Source organism: Helianthus annuus, chromosome 7, assembly GCF_002127325.2.
Source record: "Helianthus annuus cultivar XRQ/B chromosome 7, HanXRQr2.0-SUNRISE, whole genome shotgun sequence".
Classification (NCBI taxonomy): Eukaryota; Viridiplantae; Streptophyta; class Magnoliopsida; order Asterales; family Asteraceae; genus Helianthus; species Helianthus annuus.
In genome coordinates this window covers 82,108,506-82,132,686 of record NC_035439.2, presented here as the reverse complement: position 1 = coordinate 82,132,686, position 24,181 = coordinate 82,108,506, and the positions used below count along the sequence as shown (strand labels likewise).

The following is a 24,181-nucleotide window of genomic DNA, read 5'->3' as shown; positions in this document are numbered from 1 at the left end:
TACCAAGTAGTGCTTTTGTGTCTCAGTCGTGAATCGACAACTAGAAAAATGCCTATGGTTTGGATGCTTCCTATGTCGTGTCATATGTTAGTGGCCTCGTGAACCATTAACAATCTCGTATTCCTTACATATACAGAACTCAGTTTCAATACGTCTTTATGAATTACGTACTATGCTCTATACAAATTCAAAGCACAAGATTTTGCATGCATGTTGTCAATGTCGGGGTGGACATTGACGGTTATACAAGTTTTACAAACACAAGAGTTTACATTAGCAAGGTTTTTGCGAATATAATGCGTTACAAATACAGAGTTTCCATACAACATGACAAGAAAATGATTTTAAATTCGTTTTCTCAACAATACTTCAAAAATCGGTTAATCAAAAAGATTTGTTTCAAATCTTTTCCAAAACAAACTATGAACTCGCTCAACTTTATGTTGATTTTTCGCATGTTTCTTTCTCAGGTTACTTTTCAAAGTTATGGCACGGTTGGAATAGGAGAACCATGAAGAGTCGAGTACTTAGTGGGCATTCATTTTCTAGAAGTCTTAGCTTTATTTGCTTCCACTGTGCAATGAAGATACCAGTCCAGTCACGCCAGCTCTGATAATTTTGGGGTGTGACACCAGCATCGCCCGACCTACGATAGCAGCACCGAGTTTTGAAATCAAATATAGTATAATTAACATGGTACAAAACTCTGTGCAGTTCGATGGAAAGGATCACGAGGATCCAGGTCGACACATCGCGTCATTTCTCGAGGTATGTTCGACTTTCAAAATTCGAGACGTTTCTTAAGACGCAATTCGTTTGTGACTCTTTCCATTTTCTTTGCGAGACAAAGCCCGATCTTGGCTTTTGTCACTTCCAGCAGGGTCCATCACGACTTGGAACGAGATGGCAGATCTTTTTATGCAAAAATACTTTCCGCCGGAAAAGACAGCTAAGCTTAAGAACCGTATAATGAAATTCAAACAGGACCAAGGAGAATCTCTAAACGCTGCTTGGGAGAGGTTCAAAGATCTTCTGATGGATGTTCCACATCATGGGTTGGCCAAAAGACAAATTGTGTTGAACTTCTACCAAGGACTCAACTACGACTCACAAGAACGCATAGACGTATATGCAGGAGGCGATCTTGGAACTAAAACACCAACGGAAGCCTACGTAATTATAGAGAAAGCTACCTTGAAGTCGAGTTCACGTCACAGTGGAGTGCGAAATAAAGCATCATCTATTCCTGGAGTTCATCAGGTGGATACGTATACGGCTCTTGCAGCGCAGATCGGAGCTTTGGCAACAAGGTTTGATCAAGCTCAGAACGTTTTGAAGGTACAATCATCATGTGAGCAGTGTGGAGTGTCACACGAGCATGGTACTTGTGAGCAGGGTGTTATGTTTACTGGCCACGAAGAAGTGGACTATCTGGGCAATCAAATAAGGCCCTAAAATAACCCCTACAGCAACACGTACAATCCGGGGTGGAAGAATCATCTAGACTTTGGGTGGAAATCTGGTTTTGGGAACCAAAACCCACTCGGATACGCTCATCATGCTCGCGCGCCACAGCAGCCCCAGGCACAGCCTTATCAGTCTCAAGGTTAATCCTTCCAGCCTCATTACCATCATCAAGGCTCCGGGAGCAGTTTCCAGCCTCACGCCTCTCAGAGTAACTCTAAGCTAGAGGAGATGATGGCACAACTGTTAGGAAACTTCAATTGTGCTAATCAGATAGCTGAGAACCGCTACCAACAACACGAGGAACGATTCATAGCTCAAGAAGGGGAGATGCGGAGTCAGAAAGCTTCTATACAGACCATTGAGAATCAGGTTGGACAGTTGTCTAAAATGTTGTCTGAGAGGCCCCAGGGTGGTCTTTCAGGTAACACGGAGCCAAATCCGAGAGGGCATGTCAATGCCCCACACACGTAACAAGTGTGGGGGAGAAGGAGTCTAGTTATCGACTCGCTGACAAATTTAGCGAGTGTGTTTTCACACGCTAAGGTATTTTTGTAAATATTAAATTTATCACATTTATTTCTTTGTTCGTTAACCTATTCTGTTTTTAGTAGGTTTAAACAAAATTGATTCATGTCTTAGGAAGTTTTGAAGTTGGTTTAATGTTAAAACAGGTAAAACCTTACAAAAGTGGTGAAATTTATTGAGAAAAAGGAGTTGAAGAGCATTCTGTTACTTCTGTCTGCAGAATGTATAGATAACACACAGCCGTGCACCTGATCTGCACGACTCTGAACTTCATAATCACATCTGACCAAGAACAGCGTGCATAAGGTGGTCGTCGGACACGCAATACCGTGTGAACCGATTACACTACCGTGCACAGCGGCACAACGTTGCGAACCACAGTACACAGGTTGATGCGCACGTCCTTGTACGACTTTTAGCCACTGTAATTTTTCAGGGTATAAAAACGAATTTTCTGCAAAAACCCTTCAAAATTACTAACCCTGGCCGCACACTCCTTCTTGGCTCTCCCACTCCTAAAAACAACCATTTTTGCAAGAATTTAACTCAAATCTTCAATCAAGGTATGATTCCTTACTTGTTTTTAGTGTGTGTTTATTTTTGTTTAATAATGGATTTGGTTTTACTCATCTAACGGTTTGATCAATAGTAATGTTTGCTGTTTTAGTTAAGTGACGTACTTGGCAGGTTTGTAAGGAATGCACACAGAGTTGAGAAGACTTATATTCAAAATCTATTTCATACAAGTCTACTCCAACTCTGAGGGAGTACCTCTATCCTTTTTCACATTATTATTCTAGCTCTTCATAATCGCTTAACTAGTACGTGTTTCACATTGGGGACAATGTGAAGTTCAAGTGTGGGGAGGGGTTAAGGTTAACTTTGTTTGTCCTTGAGTGTCCTCGTTTGTATATATTTAAAAAAAAACCCTTTAAAATACAAAAACGGTCAGTTGTGTTCTTTAGAAACCATCAGATTTGATCAAAACAAACAAGCCAAATTGATTTTTGAAAAAGATAACTAAAAGCGTGACGAAACAAAAGAAAGACTTGCATGTTTATCTTTACATTTATAACCATTACTTCCGTTTACATGAGCATATTTTTGAGCCTTTACTGCTTTCTTCAATGCTTCTTTGTTTTTGCGGAAAATGAGTGAGCCGGATGTTTCATGTAATTTAGAACTTATCATTTTTATACTTTTCAGGATCATGAATATGTGAAATTGCATGAAAATGACGGAGGCACTTAGGATACCCTTTTGTGTTAGACTTTTTCTTTGTTTATTTCCCGCACCTAACATTATCCATTAGTCCGCCATGTTGAGCCTATTTTCCGTGTTTTTCTAATTTTACCCAACTACTTAGCCTACTTAACCAAATTTAGCCTTTTTATTTTTAAACCTTTATGTTAAAACTCGGCCAAAGTTATTATCCAACTAGCTTGTTTGTAATTTTTCCTTGTTAAAAAAAACTCCAGAAAATAGTGCTCGAAAAACAGATCAAAAGACGATCAAATTAGAGCAATTTTAAGCACTGAATAGTACAAATATGTTGTATAGCTCGAAAAGTGTAAAATCGTCTTTAAGCGTTATTTATGTATAGTTTTTGATTCATTTACGCTAGTTACAAATAACCGCGGAGTTTTAACCATTTAGCCACTTTTAAATATCCATTCCATACCCTTAACCTTAGCCTATCATTTCAACCCCTCAAAGACCTCTTGATTTATGTTTTTCACATATTAATTGGTGGAGATTAGATCTTTTGACAAGCTTATAATATTGCATGATTCATTGACTAGGCATCGAGTGTTTAACATACACATTATATGTATGATTCAGAAATTTAACCGAGTGTGTGTGAACATTGTGAGAAATATAGAGATTTGCATGCTAAGTCCATCGAACGTAGAATCATTGCTTTATAATTATCCTTTCATACATCTAACAAAGCTTGTTTGTTTTAAAATCTTTGATGATGACTTTTTGAAAACCAATTTGACCACCAAACAAATTAGTAACTTTGTAAATATTTAGATTTGTTTCCTTGTTTTTACTTTAAGTTTGCTTGAGGACAAGCAAAGTTCAAGTGTGGGGATGTTTGATATACGTTAAATTATGCTTGTTTTGAGCATTTTTGACCGAAACCGCGACGTTTAGGTACCAAAATCGGTACTTATATATTTTCAGGTCTTAAACGAAGAACAAAAGAAAATTTTGATGAAAACGGACAAATTCTGATGCATTTGTGATGAAACGGGCAAAATTCTGATTACTGCCAGGTGTGGCACGACCGTGCCATCCATCGGCACTACCGTGCCTATCGTTCGATCTCGGAAGCACTACCAGTGCGACTGCCAGTGCCAACATCGACCCGCCGCATGACTGTGCCAAAGCCAGGCCAAGGTTTCTGATCACGATTCTGATGACCTCGCACTACCGTGCGACCAACGGCATGACCGTGCCAATCTGGTGACTCAGACAACTTGTCCACTAGTCCACTTGGCTGACCCGGGATCAGAGAAATGACGTCAGCCGACAAGGCCTGACCGCACGGCCGTGCGAGCCATCGGCACGGCCATGCCAAACTGAAAATTTTCTATAAATAGCAGCATTCGCTACTCATCAAAATGTTGGGTTTTTCTCCATGTTTCTGGGCGATTTCTGGGTTCCGAAGCAGTCCTGATGAGACCACTTTGAAGCTTAAAGACCGAGTGGAAGCATAACCGATCCAACCCATCAATTCCTTGCTTGTTTATGGTTCGATTCCTTGTTGTTGAACATGTATTCTGATCATTTTGCAAGTTATGAGCTGATGTTAGTTTATGTTTAATGTAGTTGTAACACCCTTAAATTTTTTGTTCGTTTATACTAATAAATAACACCATTTTAGTGAAAATATTGTTTAAGCACATGACTTTCATTTAAGAAGTTCATAAGTAACAAAAACCTTAGTCGACTAATGACTAAGTTAACGCATTGAAAAAGATGTTCAAAACATGTTTACATCCCATATACAAAGTTTTAAGGATTCAAAACATAGCGGAAGCTTAGAAATGTAGTGTTCGGTTCTTCATATATCACTTGGTCGCCACCCGTAAGATTTGCAAATTTACCTATGATCAAAACCATTAAAACATTAGTTTTGATGTTAATATATAATATAATCACAAGTTTGAACATCACATTTAAAATAATAAAAACAAAACAACTATTCTGGGTCTACCGTAAATTACGGTATCACCGTAATTTACGGTGAGTCCTGGAGATTTCTGGTCACCGTAAACCAGGAGATATTCACCATAAAATGTCTGACCCTTACCGTAAATTACGGTATTACCGTAATTTACGGTGGGTCCTGGAAATCCATGTCTTGTTTTGGTTTTGTTCATCTCACTCAAAGAAATCTTGTGATTCGCTTTTCTAAGACTCATTACATCCAATTCTAGTAATTCTAACATGTGATAAATGTCAACCAATAACATACAACAATCCATCATATCCCGGAATGTAAATCATGTTTTACTTGATTATTTGACCCGTTTGGCTCGTCTAAGGAATCCTCCTATATGACGACTACCAACGGGTACCAACCGAATTTAGTCGATCAATCGATATGACGACTTCATTGTTTTATTCAAAACACTCTTATTCAAAATTCAATTACATATTTGAATCATCCGATATAATAAATGTAACGGAAACAAGTTACATACCTTTAAAGCAAACCCTTCAAACGTGCGTCCACACCGGTTTGTCCGCTAGATGCCCCGGCTTCCTTCCCTAAGGAGTTCAAGCACTTTATGTTTAGAACTCCATGTTTTACATACATAACGCACATTCGTCATACTTCATAATTATGCGTTTAAAACTTAACAATTCAGTTTTCAAGCCGTCTTTGAGGCATTTCAACAAACATTATGAGGGCAGAATTTCTACATCATTCGTATTCATGTTTATGGCTTGCTAATTAGTTAACTTAACTTCAATAAAGCCATCATATATCAATTAAACATCATATTTTTCTGGAACTATCTTCTAAGGTCAATTAAACCCACAACCCACCTTCAAGGTGTTCATGGAGTTTCCTGAATTTGGTCATGATTTCACATGGAATTGGCTAGGTCACACCTCTAAACACCAAATCAATTCTAAACTAATCAAATAACACACATGCAACATCAAATTTTCAGATTTCCCAAAATCATGAGAAATTCAAGTTACGAGATTTCATTAGATTTTGCATACCTTACAATCCTCTTGTGATGAGGATCATGATTCTAAGCTCAATTTTTTATTTTGACTTGGATTAATCCTTCAATTTGCAAGATTAATGAAGTTTTAGGGTTTTGGAAATTCCCCTGGTCGCCCTCTCTCTCTGTTCGATCGATGCCCACCCTCAAATGGGTGAACTTTGTATTTTGATTACTAATTTACTACTAAACTTTCAGTTTTGGCTAGTTTAGTCCCTCAATTTACCATTTAGCTTTAAGTTTAAGTATTTTAACTTTAGAGTAAGTTATTTCAAGACTATCAACTAACTGGGTTATAATTTCCTAGTTAGTTAATTCTTGTTAAATTAACATCACATTTTAAACACAAAGTTTTATGCTTTTGGGGTGTTACAAGTCCACCCCCCCTTAAATAGGGTTTCGTCCCCGAAACCGTAGTACGTACCAAATAACGTAGGGTGAAGACGTCGCATTTCCTCTTCGGACTCCCACGTAGTGTCCGAACCTTTCCTATGCTCCCATCTGACCTTGACTTGGTCAATTTGTTTATTTCGTAAAAGTTTGACCTTCCGGTCTAAAATCTCCACCGGTCTTACCGCATAATTCAAACTATTATCCACTTCGATGTCATCGTAATGGATATAGGTCGTTTCGTCAGCTAGGCACTTTCTTAATTGTGACACGTGGAATGTGCCATGGATCCCAGTTAGTTCCTCCGGTAGCTCAAGGCGATAAGCTACCTTGCCAACTCTTTCAATAATTTTAAACGGCCCGATAAACCTCGGACTTAGCTTCCCCCTTTTTCTTAATCTAATAACGCCCTTCCATGGGGAAACTTTTAGCATGACCATGTCGCCAACCTGAAATTCGATTGGCCTATTCCTTTTATCAGCGTACGCCTTTTGCCTGTCTTGAGCTGCCTTCAAGTGTGCCCGAACTATATCGATCTTTTCATTAGTGGCTCGTACTATATCTTGATGAGCGAGTTCACGTGGACCCACCTCACCCCAACATACTGGGGTTCGACACTTCCTACCGTAAAGCATTTCGAATGGTGCCATCTTAATACTAGATTGGTAACTGTTGTTATACGAAAACTCAACTAACGGTAAGTGAACATCCCAACTGCCTCCAAAGTCGATTATACACGCCCGTAGCATACCCCCCCAATGTCTGTATCGTCCTTTCACTTTGTCCATCCGTTTGAGGATGGTACGCAGTGCTAATGAATAATTTGGTCCCCATCTGCTCTTGGAAATCTCGCCAGAAATTCGAAGTAAACCGGGTATCCCTATCGGACACGATGGACACCGGCACCCCATGACGTGCTATGATTTCATTGGTATAAATTTCTGACATCTTTTCTGACGTATAAGTCTCACGAATCGGAATGAAGTGAGCACTTTTCGTCAATCGATCTTCCACTACCCATATGGCATCAAAACCGCGATTCGTTTTAGGTAACTTGGTCAGTAGGTCCATTGTTATATGTTCCCATTTCCAAACCGGAATTTCTAACGGTTGGAGTTTGTCGTAGGGTTTCTGATGCTCCTCCTTGACTTGTAAACATGTCAAACATTTTTCCACGTACTTTGCCACATCTCTCTTCATTCCGGGCCACCAATAGTTTTGTTTCAAATCATTGTACATCTTGGTCGCACCCGGATGAATTGAATAACGGGATTTATGAGCTTCATTAAGTAGAAGTGCCTTCACTCCACAGGTATGTGGGACCCATATCCTTCCGGATCGAGTCTTTAACCCGTGATTCCCATCCGACAAATCTTTCAACTGACCAATTATTCTTTCTTTCTTCCAATTCTCTTCTTTTACTGCTTCTAATTGCGCCCCTCGAATACGTTCCAGTATACCCGAGGTTACCACGAGTTGCATCGATCTTACTCGTATCGGGACATAATCCGTTTTTCTGCTCAAGGCATCTGCCACCGCATTAGCCTTCCCTGGGTGATATCGTATTTCGCAATCGTAGTCTTTCACCGTTTCCAGCCATCTCCTTTGTCGCATATTTAACTCCTTCTGATCGAAGAAGTATTTCAAACTCTTGTGGTCGGTGAATATGGTGCACTTTACTCCATACAAGTAGTGCCTCCATATTTTTAATGCAAACACTACCGCCGCCAACTCGAGATCGTGTGTGGGATATTTCTTCTCGTGTATCTTCAATTGCCTCGAGGCATAGACTATTACCTTGCCCCGTTGCATCAACACGCAACCGAGTCCCGATAGTGAAGCATCCGAATAAACCTCCATGTCTTCGACTCCGTCCGGCAATGTTAGTACCGGAGCTTGAGTTAACTTTTCTTTTAGCGTTTGAAACGCTTTCTCTTGGTCAACACCCCAAATGAACCTTTCTTTCTTTCGTGTTAGCTTTGTTAGTGGTGACGCAATCTTGGAGAAATCTTGAATGAATCTCCTGTAATATCCCGCAAGCCCCAAGAAACTTCTAATTTCTGAAGGGTTCTTCGGGGGATTCCATCTTGACACGGCCTCTATCTTTGACGGATCCACCAGTACTCCGTCGGCACTTATAACATGGCCAAGAAATTGTACCTCTCGTAACCAAAAGGCACATTTAGAGAATTTTGCGTATAGCTTCTCTCGTCTAAGGGTCTCTAACACTTCTTGTAAGTGATGTGCGTGTTCAGCTTCACTTTTCGAATATACCAATATATCATCGATAAACACGATGACCGACTTATCCAGCATTGGCTTGCAAACACGGTTCATGAGGTCCATGAAAGCCGCGGGTGCGTTTGTTAGCCCGAATGACATCACGAGGAATTCGTAACGTCCGTATCTTGTGCGGAAAGCCGTTTTCGGCACATCTTCTTCTTTGACCTTTAGTTGGTGATACCCCGATCTAAGGTCAATTTTGGAAAACCAGTTCGCACCTTGTAGTTGGTCGAATAAATCATCTATCCTCGGGAGCGGGTATCGATTCTTTACCGTGAGTTTGTTTAACTCCCGGTAATCGATACACATGCGCATGCTCCCGTCTTTCTTTCTCACGAACAATACCGGTGCGCCCCAAGGAGACACACTCGGCCTTATGAATCCCTTGTTAAGCAGGTCTTGGATTTGGGACATCAACTCTTGTAATTCCGACGGTGCAAGTCGGTACGGGGCTTTTGCTACGGGTTTCGCGCCCGGAATCAATTTGATCCCGAACTCTACTTCCCGTTCAGGCGGTATCCCCGGTAAATCTTCCGGAAAAACATCTTCATAATCTCGTACTACCGGTACATCTCCAATCTTTCGTGATTCTTTGTCGGGTTCATTAGCGTATATCATGAATGCCTTACATCCTCGCTTCATTAGCTTGTGAGCTTTCAACATTGAGCATACTATGGGATTGCCTCCTTTTTCGCCATAAATGGTGACGTGTTTCCCGCTCGGAGATGTCAGTTTTATCTCTTTACGGAAGCACACGACCTTTGCATGGTGCCGAGATAGCCAATCCATCCCAACGACTACTTGAAATTCTCCCATCGACATCGGGATTAGATTTATCAATATTCTTCATCGTCAATGCTCAATTTGCAATTTTCACATACATCACAAACAATAACGCTTTTATTATTACCTACCTCTACTTCTAAGGGCACAGGTAATTTAGTTAAAGCAAATGAAGGATGTCGAATAAATCCATATGATACAAAGGATTTATTCGCACCCGTATCAAATAACACACGTGCAGGAATCGAGTTTACAGTAAATATACCTGAGACCACGTCAGGTTCAATCTTTGCTTCTGCGGCGGTTAGTTGAAAAGATCTTGCCTTTGCTTTAGAGGCTTCACCTTTCGGTTCTTGCCCATCCTTCTTTCCAACCAATTCCGGGCACTTAGATTTCTTATGACCCGTTCGATAGCAATTGTAACAAACCGTCACCTTCTCCGGGCATGATATAGCTATATGTCCCGTTTTCTTGCATATGGGACAAGGCTTATCCTTGTAACGACATTCGCCTTTATGACCCTTCCCGCAGATCCTGCAACTTGGCGACCCGCCTTTTGTATCGGATTTCTTCGCGCTTTCGTTTGTTCGTGCCTTCTTAGTAGGGCTTGGATTAACATCTTGCGCTCTCCGTTCGCCCCTTTCAATACTCTTTTTCAATTCGATCTCCCTTTCCCGAGCAGCATTTATAATCTCGGTAAGGGTCTCGTATTTGGAAGGGGTGATAAATTCCCTATATTCGGCGCTTAACATGTTATGATAGTAGTATATCTTTTGTTCTTCATTCGTCACCAGATCGTCGCAGAACTTCATCTTATCCATGAACGTTGCCGTAATCTTGTCTATGGTTTCATTTTTGTGCCTAAGCTGCATGAACTCTTCCTTGATTTTATTCATAACCGCTTTGGGGCTATGATGCTTCAGAAATGGCGTCTTGAATTCTTCCCAAGTCATAACCTTAGCAGCTTCAATGTCACACCCCAACCAATGGCGGAAAAATCGGGATGAGACGAAGTGTGAAGATTGCTCGAGACATCATAACGCTATTTGTGACAATAATTTAATAACCCAAATTTCATTTCCAAAATAAATTGTCAAAACATTACAAGAAAAGCAAATAACAACATTGTTCAACATAACATAAACAAAATTGATACAACACTTTAAACCTAAACGTCTAAGTGAGTATCTAGGCATCTTTGCTACCCGTTTTCATTTCATCATCATCAACCTGTAACATGTTTAAAAATACAATTCAATGCAAAAGCAAAGGCGAGTATACAAGTTTGGTACATACATAGCATAAGATAAAAGTGTGAACAATTCCTCATTGCAAGCATGCGATTCAAGATAAACATTAAATATGGCATGTGTCTAACATATCAAACCAAGAAAACGCAACTTGCTCATGACATAACCAAAGTTTCAGTAGAGGCGGGTCGTTAATCCTATAGCGCTACATATGTCAAGGTTTGGCTCGTACGAAGTTAATGATAAGTTCAACACATAAGAATCACCCAAATTTAAAGTATCAAGCCATCACATATACAAGCATGTTATAGGAATGTTCAAGTGTTTAGACAAAAGTTCATGTGTAAGTTTCAATAGGTAAACATGTTACACCCCAAAAGTGGTAAAAGTAAAAAAGGGGAAAAGTACGAGTATACTCACGGTTTGCAAGTCTTTAAACTTGAGAATCCGAGAGCAAGTTGGTGGATGGATTAGTTTGGAGCACCTTGTCCTTCTACACAAGGAAACGTAGGTGTGTGAGTTTGGCGTATAAGGGAAGATTATAGATTCGGAGTTTTTAATATATAGAAAGTAACATAGGTGAAAATAATCATCTTGTACACATAACTCTTGTTCTTGACACTATTGAAACTCAAAAGAGTTGGTATGATTTTATGGATTCTAAGATCCATTAGAGTCGTAACAAGGGCATGGTCATAGATGATGTAACGTCCACTTAACAAATAACTATTTAGTCATCATCAAGTCTTAGTTACTTAGATGTATACATATAGAATAACTTAGATATTATATAGTTTTACAAGTCTTATGATTCAAGCATGAGGTAGGAGATTAATGTCTCCATTTAGGTACCTCTTTGTGTAATAGAATACATACATGAGGTAGGAAGAACAAGCTTCCATTTAGGCACCTCTATTGTTCACCACTACACTTGTTGTTATAAACAACAAGGAGGGTCATGAACATACAAGTATTAAGGTAATAACAACAACTAATCTATAGAAAAACATCAAGTAACGAGTGGATTCTTATGAAGGATAGCCTAGGCTAAACCAACCATCACACATACATCAAGTTTCACACTTGAACACTACTTGTGGGTAAAACCCTAATTAAAAACAGAAAGCTTGTGAGGTTTTAACCTCTGATTTAAGTGTCTCAACCATGTTTTTAAGCTTAACCAACCATAAGAGAGGTTGTAAGCATTAGGACATTGGTGTGAGATGTGTTAGACACAAGTTGGATAAGAAATAACATGTTGTTGATTAATAGTAAACAAAACAGAAAGTTTTAGTCCATTTTAGGGCAAATCCAAGCATGATTCTTCCAAGGAAAAACCAAGGATTCAAACCCAAGGACATAACAAAGCAATAGGAAGAAGAACCAAGTGATTTGGTTAAGAAATAAGCAAGTTACACTCACTTTAGTGAAGTTACAAGAATCTGTCCAAAAACTCAGATTTACTGCAGATTGAGAGTGAATTTGTGAAGATTAGAGAGTTGTAAAAGTGTCAAATGGGTTGGAGAAGGTGGGTATTTATAATGAATGAGTTAGAAGGTGATTGGAGGTGATTAGAGGTGGATTAAAGGTGATTGGGTGAGTTGGATTATTGGGATTTCGTGCAAAAATTGAAAGGAAACACACATTCTGCCGAAACAAGGGGCTCGCGCGACGCCAAGCCCCCTCGCGTCACGCGGCGCCCTAGTGCCGGCAAGTTTCAAAGTTTTGCATTTTAACCCCCTGAAGTTTATACTTGATTCTATTAAGTGCAATTTTGATAGTTTAGGGACTTGTTTGATATAAAAGCATAGTATGAAGGTGTAGTTAAGCATGAGGATCATAACCAAAGTATGTTTAAGCATATAAATGTCATAACCAAGTATCGTTCTTGTTCAAAAGACGTTCAATGCATAAGTTTAGATTAATTACAAGTTTCGCACATAGTTTCCAAGAATAACAATTAGACATTGATTGATTCACGAAGTCGAACATACGAGCATACATAGAGTGTGTATAACATAAATGTAACAAAATACAAGCTCCATTAATGATCCAAGTCTCGGTTTGATAAAGATTACAAGGAAAGGAACGATTACAAGAATACAAAGTTTCCAAAAATAGAAATCCAAGCAATGGTTTCTAAATAGGGAAATTATGAAAACGCAGGGCGTTACAGTCTCCCCTCCTTTAGGAAATTTCGTCCCGAAATTTATGAAGACGGAAGGTTTGAAAAGGTTTTGGTAATAAGGTCCAAAAAGGTCTTCAAAACACTGAATTTCTCATGGCACGTTTTACGAGAGTTTGGTAACATGGTGAAAACACTTATATATAGGAAGTACCAGCGGCGTATCCACCATCTTTTGACCATGTGACGTCCGTTTCGTATCCGGTGTCATGTTACGTTCCGTGTATTACCATACACAATAGTACACTCTATGGTTCTCGTACGACTATCACTATAATCCCGTGTGCACCCGCGATTACATTGATCGTCACATGATCCGCATAACTTGTACTAGTTGTGTATGAATTAAGGTATAAATAAATTCTAAAAAAAAAACAAGATTGCGTGCATAGAGGCATAGCATATAAGCATGCTTGTGTTTCAAATAGTATAACAACGTGAGCGAATCTCTCGGGTTTCGCCCGCGTATAGTGCGAAAGTATAAATTTTGTGTAAAAAGCATGAGTCTAGGATAAGTTTAAATACGAACACGCACGAGAGCATAAACACAAAACGCATGCCAGGAGTATGAGTAAAAATACGAGTATATATATGTGAGTACAATTTTGGGCATAAATGAATGAGCGTGAGCATAAACGTAAATCGTATAAATGAAAGTATATGTATAAGTATGAGTCTATCATAAATTGTATAAATGCGAGTATAACTATGAATTTACGTATAAACATAATTGTATTGGTATGAGGAAAATATATGGATGTGTGTATAAGTTTAAGCATAGTTGTATAGGTACAAGTACAAGTAGGATATATGAGTATAAACACGAATCTGAATATTAGCGTAAACTTAATTGTGAGTGTAAGTATAATTGTATTAATAGGGACATAAACTTGGATATAAGTATAGTGTAAATGTATAATTTGGGAACATGAGTGTAATATAAAACGTATGAAAATGGATATGATTATGAGAATTAACATGGATGTGTAAATATAAATATAAGTGTAGACATAAAATGTAAAAATACGAATATGGATATGAGGGTAATAAGTAATAATTTTGTATGTGGTATTAATCGTAATATACGAATTTAAGCATGTAAAAGGCTGAGAAGTTTTGAGTATAAAAACAAAATGAGGGGTATATGCGAATTTGTCGTGAGATCTAAACTAAAACACATAAGGTAGTATGCATGTATAGATGTTTGAGCAAAGTGTGAAGTTTAATTAAAATAGATTGAGTTGACATATAGAATCTAGTTCATAAATGTAAAGAGAGCATAAAATATTTATTGGTTATGCGTGTTATACTTTGTGAAAGAAAGGGAATGCTACTCTTGCTTTAAAAAGGATTTACATTCGTTGAAGATGGTTGGTTCTTTTGAAGTTTCCTTGCCCACACATTTTAAATTAAATTGACGTATTGAATAATGGTTGAAAAGGTTCTAGAAGTAAATAAGTTTGCATCGTTTCAAATGATCTTGCATCAAAGAATAAATTTGAAGTTTAGAGATTTTTGTGACAACGTTAATTCTTAAGAAAAGGGTTTTTGGTATACGATCTTAGTGATTGTTGAAAAGGCGTCTTTAATAAAACAATTTACTGATTTTGAAAGAAATTTTTAGTAAATGATTAAATAACATTGGTTGTATTTTGTAGGTGTGCGTGAAAAAGTCGGTTTGATTCCAAATTGAAAATAGAAATTTTCTAGTTTAAAGACATAAGATGAGTCTTTTCAATAGTTACGTTGAATACAAAATTTAGTGGGCAATGGATTTATTAAACCAACTAGGTTGATAAGTAGCATTTCGTAATTTTTGAAAATCGAGGCATAAGCGTTTATGGTAAAGGTTAAAAATTTTGTGTGTATGAGCTATATAAAATATATATATATATATATATATATTGTAGGATAAGGAATTCGTTCATATAAACAATGCATGCTGAAATAAATAGAGATTTGCCTAATGATAAACGATTTAGATATAAACGTGATCATGTTTACGTAATATAGTCTATTAAGGAAAATATTGGTAACGATCACCTAAGTAAGGGAATCACCCCTAATACGTTGGCGAGGCCGTTGTAAGATGAGAAAAGAAACGAAACGGAGTTAGTCGTCAAGGTAAGGAAATCACTCCCACCTTGATGATATGTCTCCATTTATTGTTACAAGGGTATAAATAAGATTATGTGAAATCATGCATGTAAATAATGTATAAATGTACAATAAAGTATTTGTACGATATATGCGTAGAAAATGAAATTTAAAAAAAAATAATAATTCGAATTCGAAAAGAGGGAGTAGATGAGACTTGGTCATAATGTTTGTTTAAGAAAATGAAATTGATCACATAGCATAAAGGGTCACATAACGTAAAGATTCAAGTTGATTTGTATAGTATAAAAGTTTAAATGTCTCATATAGCATAATCATGAATTCCACATAACATGAATAAATGAAAGCATTGTAAATTTAGTTTGTTCACGAGGGATTATTATTGTTTGTGATTGCGATAACGTGCGAAATGATTAATACGGCATTTCGAAATGAAAGAACGTTCAAGTATAAAATCACATATAAATTGAGTTACATAAAAGAGAGGCTCAATAAAACATAGGATTGTTCCGGGTAGAGAAACGTCGACAATTTCAAAGTGGGTCGAAAGTCCTTTCGATTTAGAGATATTGTGCTTTGGCCTATAAGTAAGATACTCTCGTCGAGAAGCGATTAACGGTATCTTACCCTTCCGGTTACTACACATCTCTAAATGATTGGAACATTCGGGACTTTGGCGAGAATAAAAATCAAGGAATGGGACTTAATCGACAAGATGCGGGTTTCACCCCTAACTTGACGATTTCGTACCCTAAATGTGGTTGGTACTTGACGGCCAAAATAAAATTTTGACACTTTGAAAAGGGTCCACTAGAGTTGAAATGGAAATTACCATTAAGTTGTGGATGTCACTCCTAGCTTAATGGTGAAATTTCGTGCAAAAATAGATTAAAGGTAGAGTGAGAGTCGTTTACCAAATTGTGGGTTTCACGCCTATTTTGGTAAAGTTGTCTCGTTGATGTTACAAGAGTATAAAATAGCATAAGTGTATTCGTGTTAGCCTTAGGAAAGGCGCATAAGTTTAATAACAAGGAGTGTAGCTAGGAAGCATGTAAGGTAGAGTACAAATGTTTTAAACAACAAATAAGAGACAAAGTTCCTAAAACTATAGACTAGGGCAAAAGCATGGCAATTTTTCCTAATTCCCTATAGTTATGGCTCTGATACCAATCTGTCACACCCCAACCAATGGCGGAAACATCGGGATGAGACGAAGTGTGAAGATTGCTCGAGACATCATAACGCTATTTGTGACAATAATTTAATAACCCAAATTTCATTTCCAAAATAAATTGTCAAAACATTACAAGAAAAGCAAATAACAACATTGTTCAACATAACATAAACAAAATTGATACAACACTTTAAACCTAAACGTCAAAGTGAGTATCTAGGCATCTTTGCTACCCGTTTTCATTTCATCATCATCAACCTGTAACATGTTTAAAAATACAATTCAATGCAAAAGCAAAGGCGAGTATACAAGTTTGGTACATACATAGCATAAGATAAAAGTGTGAACAATTCCTCATTGCAAGCATGCGATTCAAGATAAACATTAAATATGGCATGTGTCTAACATATCAAACCAAGAAAACGCAACTTGCTCATGACATAACCAAAGTTTCAGTAGAGGCGGGTCGTTAATCCTATAGCGCTACATATGTCAAGGTTTGGCTCGTACGAAGTTAATGATAAGTTCAACACATAAGAATCACCCAAATTTAAAGTATCAAGCCATCACATATACAAGCATGTTATAGGAATGTTCAAGTGTTTAGACAAAAGTTCATGTGTAAGTTTCAATAGGTAAACATGTTACACCCCAAAAGTGGTAAAAGTAAAAAAGGGGAAAAGTACGAGTATACTCACGGTTTGCAAGTCTTTAAACTTGAGAATCCGAGAGCAAGTTGGTGGATGGATTAGTTTGGAGCACCTTGTCCTTCTACACAAGGAAACGTAGGTGTGTGAGTTTGGCGTATAACGGAAGATTATAGATTCGGAGTTTTTAATATATAGAAAGTAACATAGGTGAAAATAATCATCTTGTACACATAACTCTTGTTCTTGACACTATTGAAACTCAAAAGAGTTGGTATGATTTTATGGATTCTAAGATCCATTAGAGTCGTAACAAGGGCATGGTCATAGATGATGTAACGTCCACTTAACAAATAACTATTTAGTCATCATCAAGTCTTAGTTACTTAGATGTATACATATAGAATAACTTAGATATTATATAGTTTTACAAGTCTTATGATTCAAGCATGAGGTAGGAGATTAATGTCTCCATTTAGGTACCTCTTTGTGTAATAGAATACATACATGAGGTAGGAAGAACAAGCTTCCATTTAGGCACCTCTATTGTTCACCACTACACTTGTTGTTATAAACAACAAGGAGGGTCATGAACATACAAGTATTAAGGTAATAACAACAACTAATCTATAGAAAAACATCAAGTAACGAGTGGATTCTTATGAAGGATAGCCTAGGCTAAACCAACCATCACACATACATCAAGTTTCACACTTGAACACTACTTGTGGGTAAAACCCTAATTAAAAACAGAAAGCTTGTGAGGTTTTAACCTCTGATTTAAGTGTCTCAACCATGTTTTTAAGCTTAACCAACCATAAGAGAGGTTGTAAGCATTAGGACATTGGTGTGAGATGTGTTAGACACAAGTTGGATAAGAAATAACATGTTGTTGATTAATAGTAAACAAAACAGAAAGTTTTAGTCCATTTTAGGGCAAATCCAAGCATGATTCTTCCAAGGAAAAACCAAGGATTCAAACCCAAGGACATAACAAAGCAATAGGAAGAAGAACCAAGTGATTTGGTTAAGAAATAAGCAAGTTACACTCACTTTAGTGAAGTTACAAGAATCTGTCCAAAAACTCAGATTTACTGCAGATTGAGAGTGAATTTGTGAAGATTAGAGAGTTGTAAAAGTGTCAAATGGGTTGGAGAAGGTGGGTATTTATAATGAATGAGTTAGAAGGTGATTGGAGGTGATTAGAGGTGGATTAAAGGTGATTGGGTGAGTTGGATTATTGGGATTTCGTGCAAAAATTGAAAGGAAACACACATTCTGCCGAAACAAGGGGCTCGCGCGACGCCAAGCCCCCTCGCGTCACGCAGCGCCCTAGTGCCGGCAAGTTTCAAAGTTTTGCATTTTAACCCCCTGAAGTTTATACTTGATTCTATTAAGTGCAATTTTGATAGTTTAGGGACTTGTTTGATATAAAAGCATAGTATGAAGGTGTAGTTAAGCATGAGGATCATAACCAAAGTATGTTTAAGCGTATAAATGTCATAACCAAGTATCGTTCTTGTTCAAAAGACGTTCAATGCATAAGTTTAGATTAATTACAAGTTTCGCACATAGTTTCCAAGAATAACAATTAGACATTGATTGATTCACGAAGTCGAACATACGAGCATACATAGAGTGTGTATAACATAAATGTAACAAAATACAAGCTCCATTAATGATCCAAGTCTCGGTTTGATAAAGATTACAAGGAAAGGAACGATTACAAGAATACAAAGTTTCCAAAAATAGAAATCCAAGCAATGGTTTCTAAATAGGGAAATTATGAAAACGCAGGGCGTTACATTCAATACCGATCTCTCTCTTTTTGTTATCCCACCAATCTTTCGCTTGATTTCTTAGTTGACCCGTACCATAGGCTACATAGTCTTCTACATCACAATGGGTCCTCTCGAATACCCCCTCAATATCACTTAGCCATCTTTGGCACACTATTGGGTCAACCTCTCCATTATATATTGGTGGTTTACAAGCCATGAATTCCTTGTATGAACAAGGCTTTCGTCCTCCATGCTTTTCCTTTGTTAAATTTGAGTCATCTTCTAGTTTCTTGATTCTATCTTCTACCATTGATAAAACTGTGTTTTGAATTCTATCAATGAAGCCTGTCAAACTGTTTTCGATCGCCTTTCCAACCTCTTCGGCAATCACTTCCCTCACTTGTTCGGTGACTCTTGGCACCGCATCATCGTTACCTTTATCAGCCATCTCTATTTCTGAAATGTTTACACAAGTTGTTAAAACATTCCATTTATAACACATGCTTTACTTGTTTGATTCAATCAAGTTCATAACTTGATTTAATCGCTCTTGTTTTGATTCAATCAAGTCCCAACTTGATTTGATCGTCCTTGCTTTTGATTCAATCAAGTTCACGACTTGATTTGATCGTTCTTGCTTTTGATTCAATCAAGTTCACAACTTGATTTGATCGTTCTTGCTTTTGATTCAATCAAGTTCACAACTTGATTTGATCGTTCTTGCTTTTGATTCAATCAAGTTCACAACTTGATTTGATCGTTCTTGCTTTTGATTTCTTGTATTTAAATGAGCTTACTTGCTCTTTTCATGTATATTTGTTCATTTCTCATTCTTTACGTAATATAAAATTTATTAACAGAAGTTAGTTCTTATCGGACGGTCGATCAAGCTTGAACCGAACACTTTGTAAACAACCTTAGGCTCTGATTACCAACTTGTGACACCCTTAAATTTTTCGCTCGTTTATACTAATAAACAACACCATTTTAGTGAAAATATTGTTTAAGTACATGACTTTCATTTAAGAAGTTCATAAGTAACAAAAACCTTAGTCGACTGATGACTAAGTTAACGTATTGAAAAAGATGTTCAAAACATGTTTACATCCCATATACAAAGTTTTAAGGATTCAAAACATAGCGGAAGCTTAGAAATGTAGTGTTCGGTTCTTCATATATCACTTGGTCGCCACCCGTAAGATTTGCAAATTTACCTATGATCAAAACCATTAAAACATTAGTTTTGATGTTAATATATAATATAATCACAAGTTTGAACATCACATTTAAAATAATAAAAACAAAACAACTATTCTGGGTCTACCGTAAATTACGGTATCACCGTAATTTACGGTGAGTCCTGGAGATTTCTGGTCACTGTAAACCAGGAGATATTCACCATAAAATGTCTGACCCTTACCGTAAATTACGGTATTACCGTAATTTACGGTGGGTCCTGGAAATCCATGTCTTGTTTTGGTTTTGTTCATCTCACTCAAAGAAATCTTGTGATTCGCTTTTCTAAGACTCATTACATCCAATTCTAGTAATTCTAACATGTGATAAATGTCAACCAATAACATACAACAATTCATCATATCCCGGAATGTAAATCATGTTTTACTTGATTATTTGACCCGTTTGGCTCGTCTAAGGAATCCTCCTATATGACGACTGCCAACGGGTACCAACCGAATTTAGTCGATCAATCGATACGACGACTTCATTGTTTTATTCAAAACACTCTTATTCAAAATTCAATTACATATTTGAATCATTCGATATAATAAATGTAACGGAAACAAGTTACATACCTTTAAAGCAAACCCTTCAAACGTGCGTCCACACCGGTTTGTCCGCTAGATGCCCCGGCTTCCTTCCCTAAGGAGTTCAAGCACTTTATGTTTAGAACTCCATGTTTTACATACATAACGCACATTCGTCATACTTCATAATTATGCGTTTAAAACTTAACAATTCAGTTTTCAAGCCTTCTTTGAGGCATTTCAACAAACATTATGAGGGAAGAATTTCTACATCATTCGTATTCATGTTTATGGCTTGCTAATTAGTTAACTTAACTTCAATAAAGCCATCATATATCAATTAAACATCATATTTTTCTGGAACTATCTTCTAAGGTCAAATTACACTAGAATAATCACTCAAAACCCTAGAGTTCATCATCAGCATGTAAAACCCACAACCCACCTTCAAGGTGTTCATGGAGTTTCCTGAATTTGGTCATGATTTCACATGGAATTGGCTAGGTCTCACCTCTAAACACCAAATCAATTCTAAACTAATCAAATAACACACATGCAACATCAAATTTTCAGATTTCCCAAAATTATGAGAAATTCAAGTTACGAGATTTCATTAGATTTTGCATACCTTACAATCCTCTTGTGATGAGGATCATGATTCTAAGCTCAATTTTTGATTTTGACTTGGATTAATCCTTCAATTTGCAAGATTAATGAAGTTTTAGGGTTTTGGAAATTCCCCTGGTCGCCCTCTCTCTCTCTCTGTTCGATCGATGCCCACCCTCAAATGGGTGAACTTTGTATTTTGATTACTAATTTAGTACTAAACTTTCAGTTTTGGCTAGTTTAGTCCCTCAATTTACCATTTAGCTTTAAGTTTAAGTATTTTAACTTTAGAGTAAGTTATTTCAAGACTATCAACTAACTGGGTTATAATTTCCTAGTTAGTTAATTCTTGTTAAATTAACATCACATTTTAAACACAGATTTTTATGTTTTTGGGGTGTTACAGTAGTAATATGTAATAGTAGTAATGAACTTGTTTCTTGAATAATCTTTATGTTGTAATATTGTTTGTATGAAACTTTAGTACTTTTTCATGTTTGAATATTCATGATTATATAATGAACGTTTCATTGATGTTGAGTTCCTGATTATGTTTGATTATTTTGGATAATGAATCTGTGGTTAGTGGGATGGTAACTATTTCTTGATTAATCACTTGTTTGTAAACTTGTTTACACCATGAGACTCGAGAGGGGTATTGGTTTTATCTAAGATATATCTTATTTTGATTAGGAATGCTTTCTTGCACGTAAGGGTTCTAACGAATTATATGGTGTTGATTACATGTTCTTGCATGCGGTTTATGATCCTTGTTTAGTAGTTTTGGTCTGAAATTGCTGACATGGTAGATTTGTGTTCAAGACTTGTAAAGGTGAAATATGTTGTTATATGATCTACTTAAACGCTTATCCTCGTGGCTGTGTTGTGACCATCGGTATTGCTTTCTTTGATAAGTGAGGTTAGAAAACTCCTAGCGGATGACTAATCTATCTTTAAAGGTTCACATGAATGAATATCAATAGCTCGCTAAAGAATGAGTTTAGGTGGTTAACGTGTGTTTATTGCGTTAACTTTCCGAATAATTATCATGTTAGAAAACTCCTAGCGGATGACTAACTGCAGTGGCGGAACTAGCCCACAAAGTTAGGGGTATCCTAATTTTTTTGTTTTAGGATCAGGGGTATCCTTTATATAACGGAAACGGAGTTGAGAAGTATTTTTACACTACGGAAATAGAGTTAAGGGGTATTTTTACACTACGAAGACAGGGTTGAGGGGTAGCCCGTGCTACCCCTACTAACCTTCTAAGTCCGCCCCTGACTAACTGTCTCGAAATTGGAAAATTGATTAAGTGCTTTTGTGACATATCTGATAGATAACATGTTTAGGTTGTTTGGGAAACAAGATAATAGTATATTTATGTTTTAGATGTAATTTTAGATAATTTAGTTAAACAACCATTCACCTTTCCTTATATCTGGTAAAACAATGACAAAAATTTTGTACATTATAACGCCCGTGTTCCATGGATCGATATCTGGCTCTTACCAATACTTTGCTGCATATATGATGGGATACACTTGTCCTTCGTTGTGTGTGTTTTAATGTTAAGGTATAAACCATTTTTATAAATATAAAACACCCTTTCGTCGGGCGTGGTTGTAAATGATGTAAATAAATGTGTATAGCCGCGCCCACGTCATGTCATATGGTAACAAGAGTATGTTGTTCCAAGATCAATTCCAATTGCAGTTTTTTCAACTCTCCTGTTCCAAATGCAGCTGATGAAACCGGAGCTGTTATCTCGGTTGTTCAGACTACCACAGATGAAGTCAAATGTGATCAAACATGGACATCAGACGTAAATCTTGAAGCGAATATGTGCTTCCCAATTTGCGGAACATAATCCCAGATTGTCTAGAGGAGTTGTTATCTTGGTTGTTCAGTACTTTCGTGTTGGTGCATAATGTCTATCGCATGCGTCATCATTCAATGTCGTGTCAGTTATATGTAATAGGTTTAAATGTAAAGTTTATGTGTTATGAGCCAGTTCGCACGACTTGGAAGGTCAGGTCGCACGAAGTGGTTTTGCCCAACTCGTGCGGACTGGAGCTGTTAGTTCGTGCGATCTGGGAAGCCTATATATAGACAAGTAGTGTTCTTCATTTGTAACTTTTTGGAGAATTTTGTACCGAAGTGCTGTCGGATTCTCTCTATACCAAAACGTATTATATCAATGAAGAACATGTTTAAAGTGACTTTCTACTTTTCTACTCCTGTTCTAACACTGATTGACGGTTTCTAGTCTGATTCCGCCTTTCTAGAAACTAGATCTGACTCTGATTGACTCGTTTTGGACGAATCCTCGATCCTACAAGTGGTATCAGAGCTCAGGATGAGTCAAATCTGTTGATATCAATGTTTTGAACGGTTTAGAATCATATACTTCTACTCTTTCTTGGATTTTCATACGAATTCACGGATAAAATGGACTGAATTTTAGATATTATGTGTAAAACATCATTTTGAATAATCATACAAAGTTTCAGACCATAAATCAAACTAAAACTGATCCAAAAATGACAAAAACTTGAAATTTTGATCAGATCGTGTGAAAATGATGCTCAAATCATGTGAAATTGACCAGATCGTTTGAATTTGTGTCAAACCGTTTGAAATTCATGTCCAGATCGCACGGATTGGACCAGATCGCTTGAAAAGTTCAAACCGTGTGACCAGACCGCACGAATTGAGTGTCCAGATCATGTGGATTCATCAGACCGCACGAACTGAAATTTTTTAACAAGAATTTGTCATCTCGCACTGTGTGAATAGTCCAGGTCATTTGAAACAGTCCAGGTCGTTTGAAAGGTCCAGGTCGTCTGAAAGTCCAGATCGTTTGGAAGTCCAGGTCGCTTGAAATTGAAAATTTTCAAAACTTAAAAATTTTTTGAAACATTTTTCATAGTATAAAAATGGACAATCAAGAGTT

General features: G+C 37.2%; 2 long non-coding RNA genes across 2 annotated transcripts; both read right to left on the bottom strand.

Moving 5' to 3' along the window:
* Window positions 1-4,977: 4,977 nt before the first annotated feature.
* Window positions 4,978-6,371, bottom strand: LOC110910895. The gene is made up of 3 exons (XR_002576559.2): window positions 6,241-6,371; window positions 5,709-5,775; window positions 4,978-5,108 (listed from the first exon to the last, which is right to left on the bottom strand). It is a non-coding gene; the product is annotated as an uncharacterized LOC110910895 (long non-coding RNA).
* A 13,569-nt stretch (window positions 6,372-19,940) lies between these two features.
* Window positions 19,941-21,381, bottom strand: LOC110910894. The gene is made up of 3 exons (XR_002576558.2): window positions 21,251-21,381; window positions 20,671-20,737; window positions 19,941-20,070 (listed from the first exon to the last, which is right to left on the bottom strand). It is a non-coding gene; the product is annotated as an uncharacterized LOC110910894 (long non-coding RNA).
* Window positions 21,382-24,181: the final 2,800 nt, after the last annotated feature.